Source organism: Ambystoma mexicanum, chromosome 5q (assembly GCF_040938575.1).
Source record: "Ambystoma mexicanum isolate Mex_15411 chromosome 5q, UKY_AmexF1_1, whole genome shotgun sequence".
Taxonomy (NCBI): domain Eukaryota; kingdom Metazoa; phylum Chordata; class Amphibia; order Caudata; family Ambystomatidae; genus Ambystoma; species Ambystoma mexicanum.
The window spans coordinates 791645006-791666801 of NC_090933.1; positions in this window are offsets into that span (position 1 = coordinate 791645006).

A 21796-nucleotide genomic window follows, 5' to 3' on the forward strand; every position below is an offset into this window, starting at 1 on the left:
ACCTTACAGGGCTCCAATGGTCACACATAAGGGAGACCCCATGATAAAAAAGAGAATGCTTTGATTTAGACTTGAAACAATTACAAATTAACCCATTTTGCCAGGGTCAAATTGAAGAATTCAAAATGTGCTGTAGTAGGGTTGAATACAGTTTAAACTCCTATACAGATTTTTACAGGGACTTACTGAATGTGCACTATTAATATACTGTGGCTGTGGTTGATATTTGCAGCACATAACTAATAAAGTGAATAACATGAGATTAAGCTTCAAAGAGCAGTACAATAATTTCCGAGCATGCCAACATATTGTGATTATGAAGCACACTTTCCTTTCTGTAAATACACTCGCTTATGTTGGGTGATGAAGGTGAAATTGTGAGTAGTGGTGTTGAGTGTTCTATATGTGTCAATGGTAGTATGAAATTGTCTAAAATGCACAGGTTGTCCAGTCCTTTAGCACATGGGGTTATCACATTAAGTGTAATTTAATAGGCACTAATACACTACTGGGCACAAGCAGATGATGCATTTTATCTGGGTGCCATGGGCACACCAAGTTCTAAAAGCGCAAAGGTGCAATTGCTCCTGGTGCCACATGCACAGTGAGAATTAAAGGCCCAAAGGTGCATTCTCCCTGGGTGGCACTGGTACACCGAGTATTGTAGGCATGAAGGCACACACCCACCTGGTGCCAACAGCAAACCGTGCTCAGATGCACATCGGCACACTCCTGACATGTGTCACGAGCATAATCCGGCAATGGGGTGATACTAAATCTATGCAAAGGCTCATATTCCAGTTGTCAAAGCACATTGAGAAAAATGGGTCTTGACAATAACGTTACCAAAACCAAAATTGTGCTATGCCACCCTGTTTATTCATTTCATGGTGAATTTAACATCAAGCCACAGGTAACTGCCATTGAAAGGATCGATTTGTATGAGTATCTTGGTGACTTTATATGCTCAAAAGCCTCCTGGAGTTCCAGAATATAAAACGTGTCCTAATATTATCGGGAGGTCGGGAGAGGGGGCTGCATTGGAAAACATCTCCAAAGGGGACGGTGGTAAGGGCCATTACACTTACCTTGGAGGTCTGTCAGGTCCAGGCAGTTACCTCAACTGTGCATGAAGCCGAGCTGTGGGAAGATGACAAAATAAAAGCTGTTGTTAAAGCAGATAATTCTTTTTTGAAAAATTCTTATTTTGTCTCCCCACCAGCAACCCAAACTACCCTCTGCAACTTTAATTGAGTCTACGATGTATCTTGTGTGACATTAGACTCAAACCGCTACTTTACTGGCTGTGATTGTGGACCAGCCCAGTGCTTCAATCTTATCACAGTGGGATTTGGGATGTCGTATCTGTATTAAGAGCCAGATGCTTGCCATGGTTTAATTAAATTCACCTTTTGCTAAAACCTTGAAACTTCAGGACCTGTGGTCCACCAGGCGTTTACCATCCCTGCCCCACTGGGATACTCTTATTATCAGCTTTAATGAATGGGCCAGCTCTGATCTATTGTCTAACTCCACTCCAAGTAACCTGTTATCACAGTATTTAGAAAGGAAATCTATCATTGGCTGTGAACCAAATCTTAACACCATGATCGACTTCCACATAAAAGTTTGTTTATGAAATTTCTGCTGTTTCTGTCAAATGGACCAGTCAAGGGACTATCTTTTGCTGGCACTGCAAGGCTCAAGTGGAACAAGTTAAATACATTATTTTGTTTTATCCTGAGTGTAATAATTTACAGAAAACATGGTTATCCCTTTTATTTAGAGGATGTAAAATATATTCCACATGTGATGCACTGCAATAGGTGTGATGATTCCACAGTTTTTGCAAAAGGATTTCAACTACAGTACCATTCTTACTCAAGATTTTAGACAAAGTAGCATATCTTCAGATACAGGAGTATTTAGAGACGAATAATCTCCTGGGAGTCCGCCAATCTGCCTTTAGGCCACAACACGGTACCGAAACAGCTCTGATTGATCTTAAAACCCAGATTGATTAACTTAAAGACAAGGGGAAAACAGCCTTGCTACTTCTCCTTGATCAATCGTCCGCCTTCGATCTGGTGGACCACAAAGTGCTATGTAAACACCTTGACTCAGCCGCCCACTTTTCCCAGAATGCTATAGCATGGATCCAATCCTTTCTGAATAACAGGACCATGAGAGTCTTCTCACCCTCAGCGGCTGCAGACCTGATTCCAATTACATGTGGCATGCGGCAGGGCTCATGCGTCTCACCAACAATGTGAACATATTTACGAAACCACTGTTCGATGACCTGGACCATCTGGGTGTCACCTACACTAATTATGCAGATGACACCCAGATCCTCATCCCGCTTACCCGAGACTATGACAAGGACACGGCTCTAGTAAATAAAATGTACTTAATCATCCAAGCATGGATGGCTGCCCACGGCCTCTGCTTGAATGACGATAAAACTGAGCATCAAGACGTATAGCTATCAGGTGAAGCAAAAGTGATTTATTACAAAACAATTGGATGACGAGGATGACTGGAGTGCAGCAGCCCCAGCCTGCCATCTGAGGAGCAGCAAACCGTAGCGCAAGTGTTGTTGAAACCAGCCAGGCTCTACGCGAGGTGCAACAGATTCCTGACCGCAAGAGCGCAAGAGTTGCCAAAACCAGCGTGGCTCCAGGAACGATGGTCCGATCATGAGTGCAGAGGCCCCTGGCATCTGAGTGAGCTCAGCCGAACAGCTGGGAAGACGAGTGGTGGCCATTTCGTGTGGTGAAGGACAGAGCTGACAGAAGGTACTGGGAGGTGACATGGTGCACTGTTGGGGCTCCTAACAATATAACTCCCCAGAGTTATGGGGCACAAGGTGACATGCGGGCATGGCCGCAGCCATCACAGGAACAGGCAATACCTCAGGGACAGCGTTGCTAGGCAACGACAAGCAAAGCGGCAGCCAATTTAAAGTCAGGCACATGTTAGACATTGTAGGTAGACAGAGCAGAGCGGACATTGCAAGGTCAGGCGCAATACAGTTGCATAGTAAAACGCCAGCAAAATGAAACTCCCAGGCCCGTGTTGCTTGTGCCCCATCCAGGGGAACCAAGTATGAAATGGGATTACTGTAAAGAAGGGTTCATAAGGTACATCTACGGTTTGTAGGGCAGCAAGTATGCCAGTGACAGGAAAGACTCTTGGTTGTATCATTGCTTAGGCCAGGAAGGCTAAGCAATTTTTCAAATAACTGCCAGAATGACCAACTAATGAATCCGTGGGTCTGTCGAGTTTTGAGCAAAGTTTTGCTGCACTGGATGAACACTTTATAGTGAAGAAAAACATCAAGATACCACTTCACTATGAGAGAACAAAAGGGTGATGAGTCCCTTGAAGAGTTTGTGACAGTGCTCTGTGGGTTTGCAATTAAATGTCATTAAGATCACTGCAGAGATTAACATATCCGAGGAGATCAGCTAATGATAAAGCACATTGATCAACATTATAGAGAAGCTTTGTGGCGGGAAGGAGGATGTGCCACATATGTATCTCTAGAATGAGCAATCGAGGTAGCGAAAGTGGTGGAACACATGGAAAGGTCCATTAGGGCGTTGGACGCAGAATAAGGAAATGCTGTGACTCCATCTGTCAATGTAGTGGAGCAGATTCCCCCAAGAAAGCAGCAAGTGAATAAGCAGGAGGGGAAAGTAGTACCAAGGAAGAAGTTGGAAGCAAAGCAAACGTACAATGGAAAGCCTTTCAACAAAAGGTGCTACACGTGCCGCAATCTAGACCATATAGCAAATGACAAGCAATGCTTTGTCCACCACATAGTGTGCAGAGAATGCAGCAGAAAAGGCCATGTTGCTCGATGTTGCAGGCATTGGAATAAGCCAGGGACCATCAAGGCAGTAGAGGATAGTGCAAGCTACTGGCAGCATGGTGGTACCACCGAGGAAGGCAAAACTTGTGTGGTGGATGCCATTGATGAGAGGGCAAGAAGCATAAAACATCCTTGCCAAGATTAGTGTGAAAAATGTTCCTGTTGACAGCAGAACTCGAAATTTCATTTATTGGCAATACATTCAGCAAGTAATGATAGAACTATCGGTCCCTGGCACCACCACCAGTCCTCTTTCGCACTTTCCTCAGGGCCCTACACCCCACCCACATTCAATGCACTTGAGAAATGAACCCAAGAGAGTGGCTTTCTCTGCACTTACCAAAGTCTCCACTGACCAGGTGCATTTGATCTTCCCCTTCCATGTGACCCTCTGTGCACTTGTTGATCCGTACACACCTCGCCGAAGATCGTCTGTCTGTTCTCCCTTTTATTCGCCCCTTAATTGCACTGTTAAAAACTGCAGAATCGCTGTCAGGCCTATTTGCTGTATCCCATATGGTTAAATGTATTTAGTAGGCACTTACTCTGCCTGTGCAGACTATTATCGTCTCAGAATTTCAAGGGCTCTGAGCGACTGTTGTTTTTTCCCCATGTTCCCACCCTCCTTGAGTGCTTTGAAACACTTGCCTGTGTAAAGGTATTATACAAATAAACAATACCATACCAGACTGGCACAGTAATCCGATCAAGAAAGGACTAGGGAGGAGATTATCTGTTTAGCAGTATTGAAAGGAAGAAGATGACCGATTTTTCGGATATTGGGGAGGTTGAGTCTGGCTGCAGTGGCAGATTTGGAGATGAAGAGCGAGCCATTTTGTGATGGTGGAAGATGACACCAAGGTTACAAGCAGAAGCAGAGTAAGGAAGGTAGTGAGCAGAGAAGCCTGTTTGGCTAGGGGGTAGAGAACTTCAGTCTCAGTGGAATTGAGCATGAGTGACTGAGACACCATCCAATATTTGATGGCGGAGCGACAGTTTGACATTTTTGACAAAAGCTCATCAGATAAAGAGTGAAAGGAGAAGAATATCTAAGTGTGTGAGTGAATAGTTGATAGGAAAAGCCGTAAGAGATCAGGTCTCCAAGAGTTGAAGTATAGAGAGTGAAGAGAAGTAGACCAAGAAAATACCCTGGGGGAACCCCAACAGTAAAGGGGTGAGTGGGAGGTAAGGCTGTTCCAGGACACCTGAAAGTGTCAGGGGGCAACATATCAAGAAAACCTAGTGATGGCATTATCCCTGATCCCAAGGAGAGATACTGTACAGAGAAGGTCAGAATGATTGGCAGTATAAAAGGCAGCAGAGAGGTTGAGAAACATAAGAATAGATAAAAGGTTATCATGGCGTGCTTAAGAGATGAAGTGCTGACATTGGGGAGAGCTGTCTCAATAGAATGCATAGGTGGGAAGCCAGATTGAAGAGGGTCTCAGGGGTTGCGAGTATCAATGAACTCAGTGAGTTGATTGCATACTACTCACTCTAGAATTTTGGAATAGTGTAGTAGAAGAGAGACAGGGTGAAAGTTGGTAGGACAGCTAGGATTGAGACCAGTTTTGTTAAGGAGAGGAATGACAGTAATTGTCTTATAGAATGATGGAAAAGTGTCATTGTTAAGAAAGGAGCTGAAGAGGGGAGCAAGATATGGTGCAACACTGGGAGCTATGTACTTCACAATGTGCAGGGACAGTGGGTCTCATCAGGGTTGGCAGGGGGCAAAGTAAGATATAGTAGTGAGACAGGAAGGTAGGAGTGGTGGAGGAAAGTGAGCAGGAGGCAGGCATAGGAGGGAAGTGGCAAGGGTGTTGTGAATATTAGACATTTTAGAAGCAAAGTAGGGAGTAAGATCCTTTGCAGAACATGTAGAGGAGATGCAGGTGGGTTTATGAGGTTTATAGAAATGAGTTGAGAGATTTTTGAAGGTGCTTAAATTGGGAGGATTGAGACAAAATGAAAAATGGATAGATATCACGTTTGGCATAGTCAAGAGTAGAGGCATAGTTTTGAAGAGCAGTGAGATAGAATTGTAGATCAGAGGAGTGTCTTGACCATTGCCAAGAGCAAAGCTTTTTCTGCATTCTTATTGTCAGGATGCAGATGAGAGGTGTACTCCAGGAACGTAGAGGGAAGGATTTAGGAGTGAGTGTAGTAAAAGGGTATTGAAAGGAGACGGGAGCATCATGAACAGTGTTTAAATTAGTGATGTCTTCTTCAGTCTATGGAAAGGTGAGATCAGTTTATGAAGAGAGAGAGAGTGGTGTAGGACAGAGAGGTAGTCAGGGAGTTTGGTGGATGGAAATATGCACTTAGTAATAGTGGTAGGAGTTGGAGAGAGCGAGGAAGAAGCAGGAGTGGAGATTGAGGCAAAGACGATACAGTGATTGGAGGGAGAAGGAGCAGCAAAGATATTAGAGCCAGAGAGTTGAGAGGAAATGAGAATAAGGTCAAGGGAGTTTCCATTTGAATGGGTGGGCAGAGACTGGACAGAGGAGAGTGAGTGGTTAAGTTCAAGAGAGTAATAAAACAGTATATAGAGCAGCTGAGAGAGAGAGGGGAGGTTGAAGTCACCAATGACAATAAGGTGGTGATCGGGAGTTACAGAGTCAATTAGTTGAGTGACGTGGTAAAGAAATTAGCGTACCAGACCAGAGGGCTTCTAGAGATTAGATTGTTTTTACACTTTTGACTTATTTGGCCTCATTACGAGTTAGCTGGTCTGGATTTAACGGTACCAGTAAAACCGTACTGGCACTGTTTTCCGGACCGGCTAACTCCGAGTTATGTGGCCGTGTGGTGTTACATCCGCCAGGTCTGACCTGGCAAGCATAACGCCACAGGCTGCACATGGACGTGGAAACACCGGCACCATTACGTCATGGTGCTGGTGTTTCCACTTCCCCATTCCCGTGGAGTCCTATGCCTGCTCTGGAATTACTGGACCACGGCGGCTGTAATGTCCCAGTGATTCCGGCAAGTCCGGAGCCTGTAAATCCCCACGAGTCTGGCAGCAGCATGCTGTTTTTTTTACTGGCACGGCTACCGCCGGACTCGTAATGAGGCCCATTGAGTCGTTCAAGACAGGAAAATGCAAAAAAGGAAAAGCATACTGTGCAAAACAGGTCATACAGAAGAAATATGATAAAAACATCAACATATGGCTGGTAGAGAGAGATAACATGTATGCCATATGGGGACATGATTGTGGATATTGTGTATTCAATGAGGGAGAATTCTTAATAGATAAGGGAGTAGGAAAGATAGGAAATGTGGAGGATGAAAACAGCCATACACCAGCACCCGTACCAGTGAGTGAAGATGTAGGCAGGGTAATGAAGATCAGAAAGGGTTGCTGAGTCAGATGGAGAGATCCAGGTTTCGTTAAGGGTAATGAGGTCAAGGGAAGGAACATGGGAAAGGAAGAACTTGGAGGTAAAGGAGGTTTTATTGCAGACAGACTGTGCATTCCAAAGAGCAATAGAAAGAGAGTGATATGTAGAAGCATAGTAACATTAATAAATAGAGAGGCACTGGGGGTAGATGAGAGAAGAGGATGTATAATGGACGTTAGGATTGGAGTCATTTTTGGGAATAGAGAGAGTAGCGTAGCGAGAAGAGAGGTGGCGTTGAGGAGAAGTGATGATAGGCATGAGAAGAGAATTGAGATGGTTCTAAGTGGAGGAGTCTGAAATAAGCAGAAGAAGGGAAAGGAAGAGATAGCATGAGAAGGGCATGGCCAGCATGAAGCTGAACAGAAGCAATAATGGGTACTTACGGACAAGTAGCAGGACACAGCAAAGCAAAGGGTCCTAGGCTAAGAGGAAAAGATGTTGATCAGTGGCTGTAATTCACCCTTCACTGTACCACTTTAACTGGGATGCTGCTAGGGAGTAGCAAAGGAATGACAGATACTCTCATAACTTGATCGCCTAGTCAAGCAGGTATCTCTGATTTTGTCCCTGGTGTTGCTGGTGTTGCTAGGATGAGGTGACTTGTTATTGTGTCTAGAAATCGTAGATAGACGTGTGATATATTGCATATTATGATACATGTATACATTGTTTATTGCCATGGTTTTGATTTCTTATTTTATGTATTGTATTATTTTAAATATCATGCTTAGTGCTTTGATTTCATACCTCCTCACCAAAACAAAGCTTGTTGACTGACTGACTGACTTAGCAAGATAATGGCACATTCACAAAATGTTTTGGGTTAAACTAATGATCATAGCATGATGTGTTCTATTTGATGTTTGAAATCATGCTCTCTTATAACCAGTGCTCCAGAAAAGATTTTGAGGTGTGGGTATTTTACTCCCTATTGTTAAACTTTGAGAATAAATGTGATTTTAAGAGAATTAAAATTACTTTTCTCCTTTGCAAGAGAATAAAATGTATGTGACATCGAACTGACGTGTGCAAAAACTGTATGGACACCATTACTATGCGGCAGCTTTCTGCATTGTGACAGACTACACCTTTCATTATTTCTCTAAGATCTGGTCATTTGATATCTCCTGTATATATTTATTTGTTGAAAACACAAAACCCCAGCCAATTACATAATAAAGCAAGCATGAATTGTATTGTATATTTTGAGGTTCGATAGCAGAATAGTTTTTTGATGTTTAATGAAAGTCTTCATTTCCTGGAGCTATTACTACCTAATGGTATGCCAATGTTATGATACAACAGTGCAGTTCTCCATGCACAATTCTATAACTAATCTCATGGTTAAATGGTTATTTATATAGCGCTTTTGGCAAAGCGCTGTACATAGAACATATTTATCACAATTATCGCCAAACCGAAGTCGGTATTGCTTTATTGACCTTGAAAGAATGAAGGCTGAGTTGGCCTTGCCAGGATTCAAACCTGCCAGGTAGAGATCATGCACAGATCACAGCAAAGAGTGCTCAACCGGATGAGCTATCTTATTGGCTAACATCCTTCAGAGGTTGGTTAACTGAGTATGCACTGAGGTATAATAATCACAGTGCCTAGATGTTGGACTAACCATGAATGAAGCACTACATAAAGTTAAATACTTATCTGGATTATGACAGGGACCAGTTTTGCTGAGTTTCTATTTCAATTACATATGTAACTTTCATTTGGAACAGCACTTGCACTTCCTGGATAGTCATGTTTTGTATGTTTTAAATGTCTTGAAGATATGAGAAGGTAGATTACCTGTGATTGGTATAATGACAATCACTCACCCTTGAACAAAGATTCTGCTGCCACTCTACATTTATAATAATGTACCAAATGGATTGCAAGGTTGAATGAATGTAAACTAGACTGTGCATAGTCATTTTACGCAGTTTTTATAATTAAAGTGTACATTAAATTATGAGTGTAAAAATGATCTGCCTCTGCATGATTATGCACACAACAGAGGAACTTTGAAAAATACAATTGTGCAATATTGGTTTGCTTTCACTGGAGAGAAAAAAGCATAATTTGTTACAAAATATTCTCAATTAGCTTTCCATCTTATTAATTTTACAATCCTAAAATGCTAGGAAAATTGATATGCACAGTAATTCTGTTTGCTCCATGAGCATCAACAAAGCAGAAGCTGAATGGAAAGAAACCATTCCTTTTATCACAGAGTGCAGTTTCTGTTTTTGAGAGGCTTCCAAGAAATACATTCTATTTCAGAGGCGTTTATCCATGGGTTGCACTTACATCCAGGCAGATGAAAATCAAAAGAAGTGTTCTGGTTTCTGTCAAGTAACCTGACCTTTGCACTGACCACTGCTCTTAACGTGTGTGTAAATGTACATAGGAAAATAATAAATCTGTCGTATTTACAAGATTTTCATGCGTAAATAGGCCTGTAACTCACCTTATCTGGAGGCCTGCTTATATCATTTGTCAGGGAGAAGCAGGGTTACTTTCATGATAATGGAAAGGTGTGGATAGCTGCAGAACTTGCGTTTCCTCATTTCATCAATAACCCTACCGCATTTTCAGTATTTTCTACATGCAACCTTCCAACAGGATATTTCCAGCAAGTATAGTTCACTGGGCCTCCTCTGCCCAACCGACACCAGTGACCACAATCTCCTTGCTTGCACCTAATCTCCTGATGCCAGCATGTTTGTGGTTGTGTAGTGTGAGAGCAGATGATGTGCTGTATTATGCATCTTCCATCTGGCTGACTAAAGCGACACTGCCTATGGAATCCTAGCTCTGTTACGTGTGGCCAGGTTCTATGAGCAGTAGTTAGATGTGACATTCCTGAAGGAGAGATGTAACCAGATGGAGATATCTGCTCTCCACGTAAAACTCTATACTGCTTATGCAGTACCATGAACTGCTTAAATCTGCACAAATAAACAGATCTACATTAAGGTTGTCTGTAGGAGTCATATCTGCATGCTATTTTGATTTATAACAATGTTAGACATCTCTGCCTTGAAGCGCATACAATTTGCAATGATGGTACGTGTGTTGTGGATTGAACCAGGTCACTCAGTGGCATGGATTATGTGTAGAATGTTTGCTAATGGAATGGGAACATTTAGAGGGAGCGTGGGAATAGGAGGACAGTTGGAAAGGGGAGCATTGTAAGATGGATGTACAATAAATTAAGTCCACTTTCCTGGTGTCCATGTGGTAACTCACCTGCAGAAGAGGACAATAACGTGCCTTAATAAATTCATACTTGCACTAAGTTGGGTGTCTATGTGACTGCATGTAAATCAGAGCCCACAAGTATGGTATGGAATCAGTTCTATGTTCTCAGAGGGCTTTGTTCTTTTTGCTGAAAAGTTTCAGCCGAAATAAATCTGCATTTTTAAAAGAAAAACATATTTTGGGGTGTTCCCCCAAAAGCCCCATCCCTATTATCTAGTCCCTATTCTCCATACTCTACCACTTATGTCCCCTACGCACCCCCCCATATTTTTAGATGAGTTTATTTGACCAAAAATGTTACCCTGCCATGTAAGAACCTGCCATGGAATTTTATTAACTGCATACATATGTAATGTGTACATTTTAGAAGCCTGGGATATGATTTTACAAAATTATGCTTCTGGGTTGATCTATTTGTATGCATCAACACATGTTTGGCTGAACACTCGTATTATATCTAGAAATACAGCAATAATTGTTCTGGATAAATACTGTACATACATTTAAAAATACTCATAAAACATGTAACAATCCACTAAAAATATCCATACTGTTTGGGCATCCATAGTTACCAAAAGTGTTCTTGACTTTATGTTTATGTTCATACATTTGTCAATGTCTTATCATTATGCTTGTTATCCTTTTTCAGAGAACACATCCCATATGCCTGTGAATTAGGAAAGAATTGAACAAACAATTGAAAGAATCACTTTCAATAGTATCTCCTTTTCAAAATCTGTCCCTCTCGAAGAACTGAAATTTCCCAATCGGGGAATATAAGTCCATATTGAAATGGTGGTGCACCGCTTATCTAAAAGAGGACAGAAAGAACAACTATCCCTTATCCTTATGCTCCAAGAATATTGTGACCCTTAATTAGTCCCAAACAAACAATGAAAGACTTAAAAAGCCCACTGCATCAGGATAGTAAAAGGATTCAAATGAATTAATCCCTAATTTTCAGCTAATGCCATGAACTAGCAAAAATTGTATTGAATATGCTCTTAATTCCTAGCTATTGAAGTTCTTCAAATATTACCTCTACTAAAATTCGGCCTCTCCAGGTCTCATGAGATGTCAATAACAATATTGACCGGTTTCAGTGATGTACTTTAGAAAAAAATGCCTTCCTCAGGACCAGTGCTTCACTAGTAGGGAATCCCTTAATCCCCTAATCCTGGACATAGCTCAGCTGTGTAAACGTCATGAGATTTGAAAATACACTCATATGTATTTCAACATTAATGTCTAATGAAATTATTTTGTTTCCCTGGACTCTTGTTTTTCAATATTGTTATAATCCCTTACCGCAGTAAATATTAATACTGTCCTCCCTAAATGCTTAATTGTATAAATCAAATTACTGAGAGTTGTTGGCACAGAATTCCCTCAGTAAGACTCCTCTTGTGTGTGTTGAGTCTGAAAATCCAGCCCTGTTCTTTTTTGAATAATAGGGCATTAATGTCACTGCCCTGGGGTTGTGTTGCCAACTTCTCAAGCACTATCCATTTGAAGTTTAACTCACTGTGGCCCTCCTGTAAGAAATGAGAGACCATAGGTGTGCATTTCTTCTTAGTCCATATACATGATTTGTGTTCTATTATATGTTTTCTGGTCAGTATATTTATCATGCCAATGTATTGTAGACCACAAGGGCAACTGATCAAGTGAATCACATTGAGCATATTACAATTTGTAAAATATTTTTGTATCCAGGGTGTATGCCAACCTATATTAATCATGGTGATGTGTGATGTCTATTCGCAGTTAACATGATCCACATAATGTGGTTTGTGTTCCATCAGAGACTTCCTTGCCAAAATATGAATGTACTAGAAGTTCTCTCAAGTTCTTCCATCATTTGATTGCAAGCCTGGGTTCCTCCAGTCTTATTACCCCTGCATTACGAATTGGCCACCATCTTTTGATTGACTTTGGGATGTTCTCTGCTCTCTTATATGCACGCCTAAGTAGTTTCTTGGGGTAGTCACGTTTGTGCAGTCAAATTGCTTGCTTGTTATTGTCTCCATGGCAGTCCCTAAAATCTTTTCATAAAATGTGTCTTCAAAGTGGAACATTTATGAAATAAAGCCAGTTCTGTCAGCTGAAGAATTAAATGAATCGGGATATCTATACGCCGATGTTGTTCTTCAAGTTTTCTCTACATGGCCAATAGTGTCTCACATTGGGGGATCTTAGTGTAAAGTGTCTTTTGTCAAATGTCACTAGTAGTTCATTATCAGGGTCAAAGACCATATTATCAACAAGCTTCAATACTGCAGTTAAATCCTTAACATACGATGTCATCTTGGGTACTTCCTGTTTAAGGAAGAAGTGCACATACTGCGATAGTGGCTCAAGAATTGAACCAATTCCAGATGCACTAGGCTTGCCTGGTGGTGTTATGGGGCCTTTATGTATTTTTGGTAGGGCATAAAAAGAAGGGCTTGTCGGGTGTTGTGGTACCAAGAACTCAGCTTCCTTTCTGCTGATTACTCCATCAATAAATGCCTCATTGTTAGTAGGGTCAATTATGTTTTTCAAAGACAAAGTTGGATCTCCCCCTAATCGTCGACAACTTGAGCTATCATTCAACAGGTTTCACCCTATTTCTACATAGTCGGTTTGGTTCATGATTACCACTGCCCGCCTTTAGCGGCAGGTTTAATGACTATGTCATTGCTATTTTCCAAACTTTTCAGGGTGATCATATCCAGTTTTGTACACTTGTTCTTTGGAGATCTCTATTTGGTCTTCAATCGTTCTAATTGTTGGAACAGTGTCTCCTGAAATCTGTTTGATTCTATTGAGGTATTTGCGGGGGAAATCAGAGCCTTTCTCTTGACATTTGCTCTCTCAACCTGTGGAGTTCCCCAGGGATGTGACCTATCCCCATGGTTCTTCAACGTCTATATGGCTTCCTTGGCATGTGTGATTGCCACTTTCACCTCTAACTTTCAGTGTTATGCGGATGACACAGAACTATCATTCAGGCTACCCTCAGCCGCTGCATATGTGACTGTCTGTACGCTATTCAGTCATGGTGTGCCACTAACAATCTCTGCCTCAACGCCAGTAAGACTGAGATTGTTCGGATTGGGACCCCTGCTCACGCTTTCCCAACTTCACTCTGGCCAGCCTCCCTTGGCCCTGCGCCCGCACCCTCCTGTGAGGATAAAAACCTTGGGGTCATTTTTGACTCCACTCTCTCCTTCTCCTCAACATTTTTGTCATCTCTAAAAATTCTAACTTTCAGCTACACCTCCTCAGAGGTACTCTACCTTTCCGTACTTTCCCCCAGTGTATCACTGTCTCCAGAGCCCTGGTTCCCTCTAGGCTGGACTACTGCAACAGCCTTTTCCTCAACCTCCCTGCCTCTGCTCTGCGCCCTCTGCAACTCCTCCAGGACAGACAGCAAGACTTATCCTTGGCCTCAAGCCCGGGGACCACATCTCTCCGGCACTGACATCCCTTCATTGACTCCCTGTGGCTGCAAGGATCAAGTTCAAGACCCTCTGCATTGTCCACAAGGCCTTCTGGGGCCTGGGACCTACGTACCTGCAATGTTGCCTACCAAAATACTGTCCTTCACAAGCCCCCCACTCATCTACCTCCAACCTTCTGCAAGTGAGCCGGTTCACCAAGCAGAGATTTGGAGGGAGATCCTTATCCTCAGCAGGTGCCTCCCTCTGGAATAGCCTGCCTGCTGCCCTCTGAGCTTGATCTTCTTAAGGTCAGGAAACTCCTCAAGACCTTCCTGTTCTCCTCTTCCTTCTCTCTCCCCCTACCTTGCTAGCCTAGCACTCTGCTCTTTCCCTCTCTCCCTCCTCCTGCTTACAGTTGCTGACTGACGCCTGGAGCACCTCAGAGTCTTACAGGTCCCGAGCACCCCAGTCCTCTTTCGCACTTGCCTCAGGGCCCTACACCCCACCCTCACTGCACTTGAGAAACAACCCATGAGAGTGGCTGTCTCTGCACTTACCCCAGTCTCCACTGACGGGGTGCACTTGGACCCACCACCCCTCCCTGGACTGTCTGTGCACTTGCACGATCCCAAGGCACCAAGCCTGAAGATGGTCTGTCTGTAAATGTATTATATGCACCTACTCTGCCTATGCAGACTATTATCATCTCAGAATTTCAAAGGCTCTGAGCGACTGTTGTTTTACCCCTTGTTTCCCACCCTCCTTGAGCGCATTGAAACACTTGCCAGTGTATAGACGCTATATAAATAAACAACATCAATACCAATACCAAGGTGGATATCATATCATGCCCCATGTTATCATCCATGGCTTTTGCAAAGAATTGTTTAAGTCTGATCTTTCTAATCATCTGGGAGAGCTCAATCCTGCTATTAAATAGATCATACGTAGCTGTTGGTACAAATGAAAGTCCTTTCTCAAGTATCGCTCTTTGATCACTACTTGGGCAATGTCGAGACAAATTGAGCACTAAAGAATGCCAGCACGTGCAATTCCTCAGGTGTCACAACACAAAGCCAAGATATCAAAGGCTCTCAAAAAGCATCACCATTAACTTGTATGTAACATTTACAAAAATCATACATTAAAAGTAAAAAGCTATGTTTTCACATTTGTTTTTTTTTTTAAATTTAATTTCAGTGAAAAAACATAGAGATTATGAAAAGCCTGAAAAGGAAAAGAACAACATGAATAAAAGCACCATCACTATAGCAGCGATACAACAGAAAAATAAAGCATAAAGACCCATTTTCAGTGCAAATGCAAGAGAACAACCACATGGGAAAACATACCAGCAAAAAAGGACATAAAAACAATACCAGATAAACAAGTGTACCTGTTCAACCAATCCTGAAAGCACATGAACGGGTCAACGTGAAGGTGATGCACCATTTGGTATACCCGTCACTTTCAAGTAGCTAACTGTACTAGCTGATTTTCAACCTGAAAATAGCAAAAAATAACTAGGAGACAACAGCTTCAACACTCACTAATAAAACATATTTGGCACCTTCACCACCTTTGGCCCGTCTACATTGACCATTACTTGAAGCACCGGGTTTACAGGCCGATTCATGGAATAATTAGCGCGGCGCAAGTGGGCAAAAACATGCGAATCGCAGTGGAATAGCGAAAATCGCAGTGCAAGTGCGAAAATCGCACGAAAAGCAGCGCACATCGATTCATGGAAGTCCGTGCGCGAGAAAACCAGCGGATGTGCGATAAATAAGAGCGCGGCGCACGTTGGCGCACAGGCCATCTAACAGCGTGCGCCAGGTCACAGCGAAAATCGCACAGGCCAGAGCGAAATTCGCACATAGCGCGGCGCACGCAACAAAAGTAGGCGGAACACGGGCGTAACACTCGGAATGGGGAACAACTTGCCAAAACGTGGGCGTCACGGGGGAAGTACAGGGCACAAGTGCGCGGAACGCCCACACGCTCGCCTACAACACGTATTCATGGAATAGAATAGGGCAAAAAAGCGCACGCTCAAACCAGCGCACAGGTACAAACACGACTGCCACAAGAAAGCAGGCGGTAGCGTCTCTGCGGCTGTAAGAAATGTGCGCCAAAAGGTGCGCCAACAAATAGCACCTATATACTGCCATGATGAATGTCCTATACTGTGGCCCTCCAGGACAAATGACGTGCAAAGGGGTACCCACAAACACGGACACCCGCTGACAAAAAATACGTGTGCGTGTATACCGGGGTGCGCGGGAATTTCCACACGCGATTTCAGCAGGGTACGTGTATTTCAGGGGTGCGCGGGAAGTTCCACACGCGATTTCAGCAGGGTAGGTGTATTTCAGGGGTGCGCGGGAATTTCCACACGCGATTTCAGCAAGGTACGTGTATTTCAGGGGTGCGCAGGAAGTTCCACACGCGATTTCAGCAGGGTACGTGTATTTCAGGGGTGCGAGGGAAGTTCCACACGCGATTGGCCCAGTGCGAGCAGGGTAGGTGTATTTCAGGGGTGCGCGGGAAGTTCCACACGCGATTTCAGCAAGGTATGTGTATTTCAGGGGTGCGCGGGAAGTTCCACACGCGATTGGCCCAGTGCGAGCAGGGTATGTGTATTTCAGGGGTGCGCAGGAATTTCCACACGCGATTTCAGCAGGTTACGTGTATTTCAGGGGTGCGCGGGAACTTCCACACGCGATTTCAGCAGGGTACGTGTATTTCAGGGGTGCGCGGGAAGTTCCACACGCGATTGGCCCAGTGCGAGCAGGGTATGTGTATTTCAGGGGTGCGCAGGAAGTTCCACACGCGATTGGGCCAGTGTGAGCACGGTACGTGTATTTCAGGGGTGTGCGGGAATTTCCACACGCGATTTCAGCAGGTTACGTGTATTTCAGGGGTGCGCAGGAAGTTCCACACGCGATTTCAGCAGGGTATGTGTATTTCAGGGGTGCGCGGGAAGTTCCACACGCGATTGGCCCAGTGCGAGCAGGGTACGTGTATTTCAGGGGTGCGCGGGAAGTTCCACACGCGATTGGCCCAGTGCGAGCAGGGTACGTGTATTTCAGGGGTGCGCGGGAAGTTCCACACGCGATTGGCCCAGTGCAAGCAGGGTACGTGTATTTCAGGGGTGCGCAGGAATTTCCACACGCGATTTCAGCAGGTTATGTGTATTTCAGGGGTGCGCGGGAAGTTCCACACGCGATTTCAGCAGAGTACGTGTATTTCAGGGGTGCGCGGGAAGTTCCACACGCGATTGGCCCAGTGCGAGCAGGGTACGTGTATTTCAGGGGTGCGCGGGAAGTTCCACACGCGATTGGCCCAGTGCGAGCAGGGTACGTGTATTTCAGGGGTGCGCGGGAAGTTCCACACGCGATTGGCCCAGTGCGAGCAGGGTACGTGTATTTCAGGGGTGCGCGGGAATTTCCACACGCGATTTCAGCAAGGTATGTGTATTTCAGGGGTGCGCGGAAAGTTCCACACGCGATTGGCCCAGTGCGAGCAGGGTACGTGTATTTCAGGGGTGCGCGCGAATTTCCACACGCGATTTCAGCAGGTTACGTGTATTTCAGGGGTGCGCGGGAAGTTCCACATGCGATTGGCCCAGTGCGAGCAGGGTACGTGTATTTCAGGGGTGCGCGGGAATTTCCACACGCGATTTCAGCAAGGTATGTGTATTTCAGGGGTGCGCGGGAAGTTCCACACGTGATTGGCCCAGTGTGAGCATGGTACGTGTATTTCAGGGGTGTGCGGGAATTTCCACACGCGATTTCAGCAGGTTACGTGTATTTCAGGGGTGCGCGGGAAGTTCCACATGCGATTTCAGCAGGTTACGTGTATTTCAGGGGTGCGCGGGAAGTTCCACACGCGATTGGCCCAGTGCGAGCAAGGTATGTGTATTTCAGGGGTGCGTGGGAAGTTCCACACGCGATTTCAGCAGGGTACGTGTATTTCAGGGGTTCTGGGGAGTACCACACGTGAATTGGCCGTGTGGGCCCTCCCAGGTGTACGCTCCACAACCTCCACGGACCCTGCAGGCAGCCCACACCACGGGGGACTACCCTGCACCCATGCTCATGTCCCGCAGGCAGCCCATCCACCATGGGCATGCCCCCCAGCCAACCCACATGTCACCTTGCACTACTGATCAACAATGCATGTCTACCACCACCCCCACCCCCCTGCCACCATGGGCATCCTCCACCAGGCCCCCACTCATGTCTCCCACCACCCCCACCCCCCAGCATCCAGGGTCACCCTCCACCAGGCCCCCACTCATGTCTCCCACCACCCCCACCCCCCAGCATCCAGGGTCACCCTCCACCAGGCCCCCACTCATGTCTCCCACCACCCCCACCCCCCAGCATCCAGGGTCACCCTCCACCAGGCCCCCACTCATGTCTCCCACCACCCCCACCCCCCAGCATCCAGGGTCACCCTCCACCAGGCCCCCACTCATGTCTCCCACCACCCCCACCCCCCAGCAGTGCAGGGGCAACCTCCACCAGGCCCCCACTCATGTCTACCACCACCCCCACCCCCCAGCATCCAGGGTCACCCTCCACCAGGCCCCCACTCATGTCTCCCACCCCCCCACCCCCCTGCCACCATGGGGAGCCTCCACCAGGCACCCACTCATGTCTCCCACCACCCCCACCCGCCAGCAGTGCAGGGGCAGCCCCCACCAGGCCCCCACTCATGTCTCCCACCACCCCCACCCCCCAGCAGTGCAGGGGCAGCCTCCACCAGGCCCCCACTCATGTCCCCCTGCACCCCCACCCCCCAGCATCCAGGGTCACCCTCCACCAGGCCCCCACTCATGTCTCCCACCACCCCCACCCCCCAGCATCCAGGGTCACCCTCCACCAGGCCCCCACTCATGTCTCCCACCACCCCCACCCCCCAGCAGTGCAGGGGCAGCCTCCACCAGGCCCCCACTCATGTCTACCACCACCCCCACCCCCCCAGCATCCAGGGTCACCCTCCACCAGGCCCCCACTCATGTCTCCCACCACCCCCACCCCCCTGCCACTATGGGCAGCCTCCACCAGGCACCCACTCATGTCTCCCACCACCCCCACCCCCCAGCAGTGCAGGGGCAGCCCCCACCAGGCCCCCACTCATGTCTCCCACCACCCCCACCCCCCAGCAGTGCAGGGGCAGCCTCCACCAGGCCCCCACTCATGTCTACCACCACCCCCACCCCCCAGCATCCAGGTCCACCCTCCACCAGGCCCCCACTCATGTCTCCCACCACCCCCACCCCCCTGCCACCTTGGGCAGCCTCCACCAGGCACCCACTCATGTCTCCCACCACCCCCACCCCCCAGCAGTGCAGGGGCAGCCCCCACCAGGCCCCCACTCATGTCTCCCACCACCCCCACCCCCCTGCCACCATGGGCAGCCCACACCAGGTCCTCACAATCCCCAATCATGTGCGTAATGGTCAGCCTCCACAGCCAAAAAGCCCTACCAAGTAACCCATTCACCCACATGGAAATGGAAATCACATGTTACACTCCCAATGTTCATTAAGCTAATGAACCCATGTCCGTCACACACAATGGTTGCAATTGAATGGGAAAACACACAACATGACATGCATGAAACCAATGAGATGATACCACATAGTGAAGTATGCTAACAAAATTGTATTGCAAAAAAATAAAGAATGCTAAAGAAAGAAAACAAACTACAATGTGAATGAGAAAAAAAAAGCTGCATGTCCGTATAAAAACACAAAACTGCAAATCAGAATCCAAAAAAATTATGTCCAAAGTCAAATGTAAAAAAATCTCCATGCAAAAAAGAACTATGTACAAAACTAACAAGGGTCCATGAGCCCAACTGAACAAAGGAAACCTACTAAAAAACCTACCTAAAAATCAACTATATACAAAAAGTGGAGCAGTGTCCGTCGACTCCAAATCATAATAAGAAAGAAAGGAAACCTAAAACTAAAGAACTATATACAAAGGCGGCGGGCAAGTCCAGCGGCTCACTCCGTGGTGTCCCGGGCCAGGGCATCATCGAACTCCTGTTCGATGTCCCGGAGGCGGTCCAGTTCCATGGCCCCGAGGGTCCGCAGGGACGACGCTGTGTCCTCCTCCAACCCCCTGCGGATTGCCCCGAGGCACTCGGCCCGCCTCAGGGCCCTCCGCATGGAGTTCTCCGCCCTGACCATTGTGAGCCGCGCCTCTTCCGCCCGCCGCCGCTCCGCACCTATGGCGTGGCCCAACCGCTGCCACACGGAAGACACTCTCTGTCCTGGGTCCCCCTGCCCTCCGGCCGATGCCTGCCCCTCCGATGTCGAAAGCCCCGAGCCTTCATGTCTACCACCATGTTGCTGCTGCTGCGGCTCTGCCTCTGCCCGTGCACTGCCTCCTGCTGCCTGCACATCCTCCGCCGGCTGGGGTGCACTTGTTGATGTGGCCACCCCTGCTGGACCTCCGACTCCCGACGGTGGCAGGGATGCCTCCTCCACCAGCCTGGCCGCACCGTCAGAGGCAGCTCCACAGGGCACCCAGGTGACTGATGGGTGGGAAGATGGCACAGAGAACGACTGGCGCGTAGGGGGTCCAGTTGAGGAGGGGGTCGAAGCAAGCCCCATCAGACAGCGGAATCCGGCCTGTGTGACCTGTCCCAGCAGGCTGACGTGGTCAACGAGCCATTCAAGATGACGTGCAGTCTCTCCATGAAAAGACTGCAGGTCACCTCGCATGGCCCGTTGACGCAACGCCACACCAGCCAGGACAGGCTCAACCCGGACCTGGATGGCCACGTCCACAGGCAGAGGAAGGCCAGTTGAAGTCAGCTCATCCCCTGCCTGAAAACGGGTCTGGACGTAGGCATCCCTGCTGGTGCAAGATGATGCAGGGACAGGATCAGGGACAGGATTGCACACAGGCACCTCCGCGGCCGCCTGTGCTGCCTCCTGTCCCTGGTCCTGCACTGCACCACTAGCACCAGTGGGATCCCCACCTCCAGACCCAGTCTCTGCTGCTTGCACGGCCTCCTCCTCCACCAAACCCCCCACCAACCTGGGTGACTCCGTGCCATCTTCCCCTGTTGGGCCCTGTGGGGTCCCAGCTGCCCCTTCTGCTGCCGAGGAGTCCAACTGCAACCTCCGCCTCTTGGACCTCCCCCCGGCAGCTGCGGCCTGGGACGCGGCACCGGACTCCTCACTCCCCGACGAGATGACAACACGGGAGGGGAGCCGGGCCTTGCGTCTCCAGGTGGCGGTCGGATCCCCGCCGCTGTGCTCCACAGCACCTTCTCCGCCCTCTTCATCAGTTGACGCTGCAGACAGGGAGAAACAAAACACAGGCATCAGGGCACTGTACAATGGACACATACACGCATGACAGTTGCACATGAGTGGCATTGGCAAACCTCAGACATGTCATCACAATCCCCAACACACATGTCATTGCAACTCGCACACATGAGCCATACCACAGCCATATCGCAACTGCCACCACCATCCATACACATACAACAGCATCAGCAGCCAAAGGGGAGCCAGACATCACATGCAACACAGGAAGTGCACCACACATGTACACACACCACCACACTTGCATGCATGTCTACACCTCTGCCAAGTGTCGCACTGTTCAGACGGGCATCCATGTCACATCTGCCAATCAGGCTTCCATATACCGCTGTCACATGCATCCATGTTGCATCACTGTTGCATCCTTGACAAATACACACACATGCACATGTACACAGTGCTCATACATGCAGCCGAAAACAACATACATGCCTGACATCACGGACATGTCTACTTACATACACATTCATCC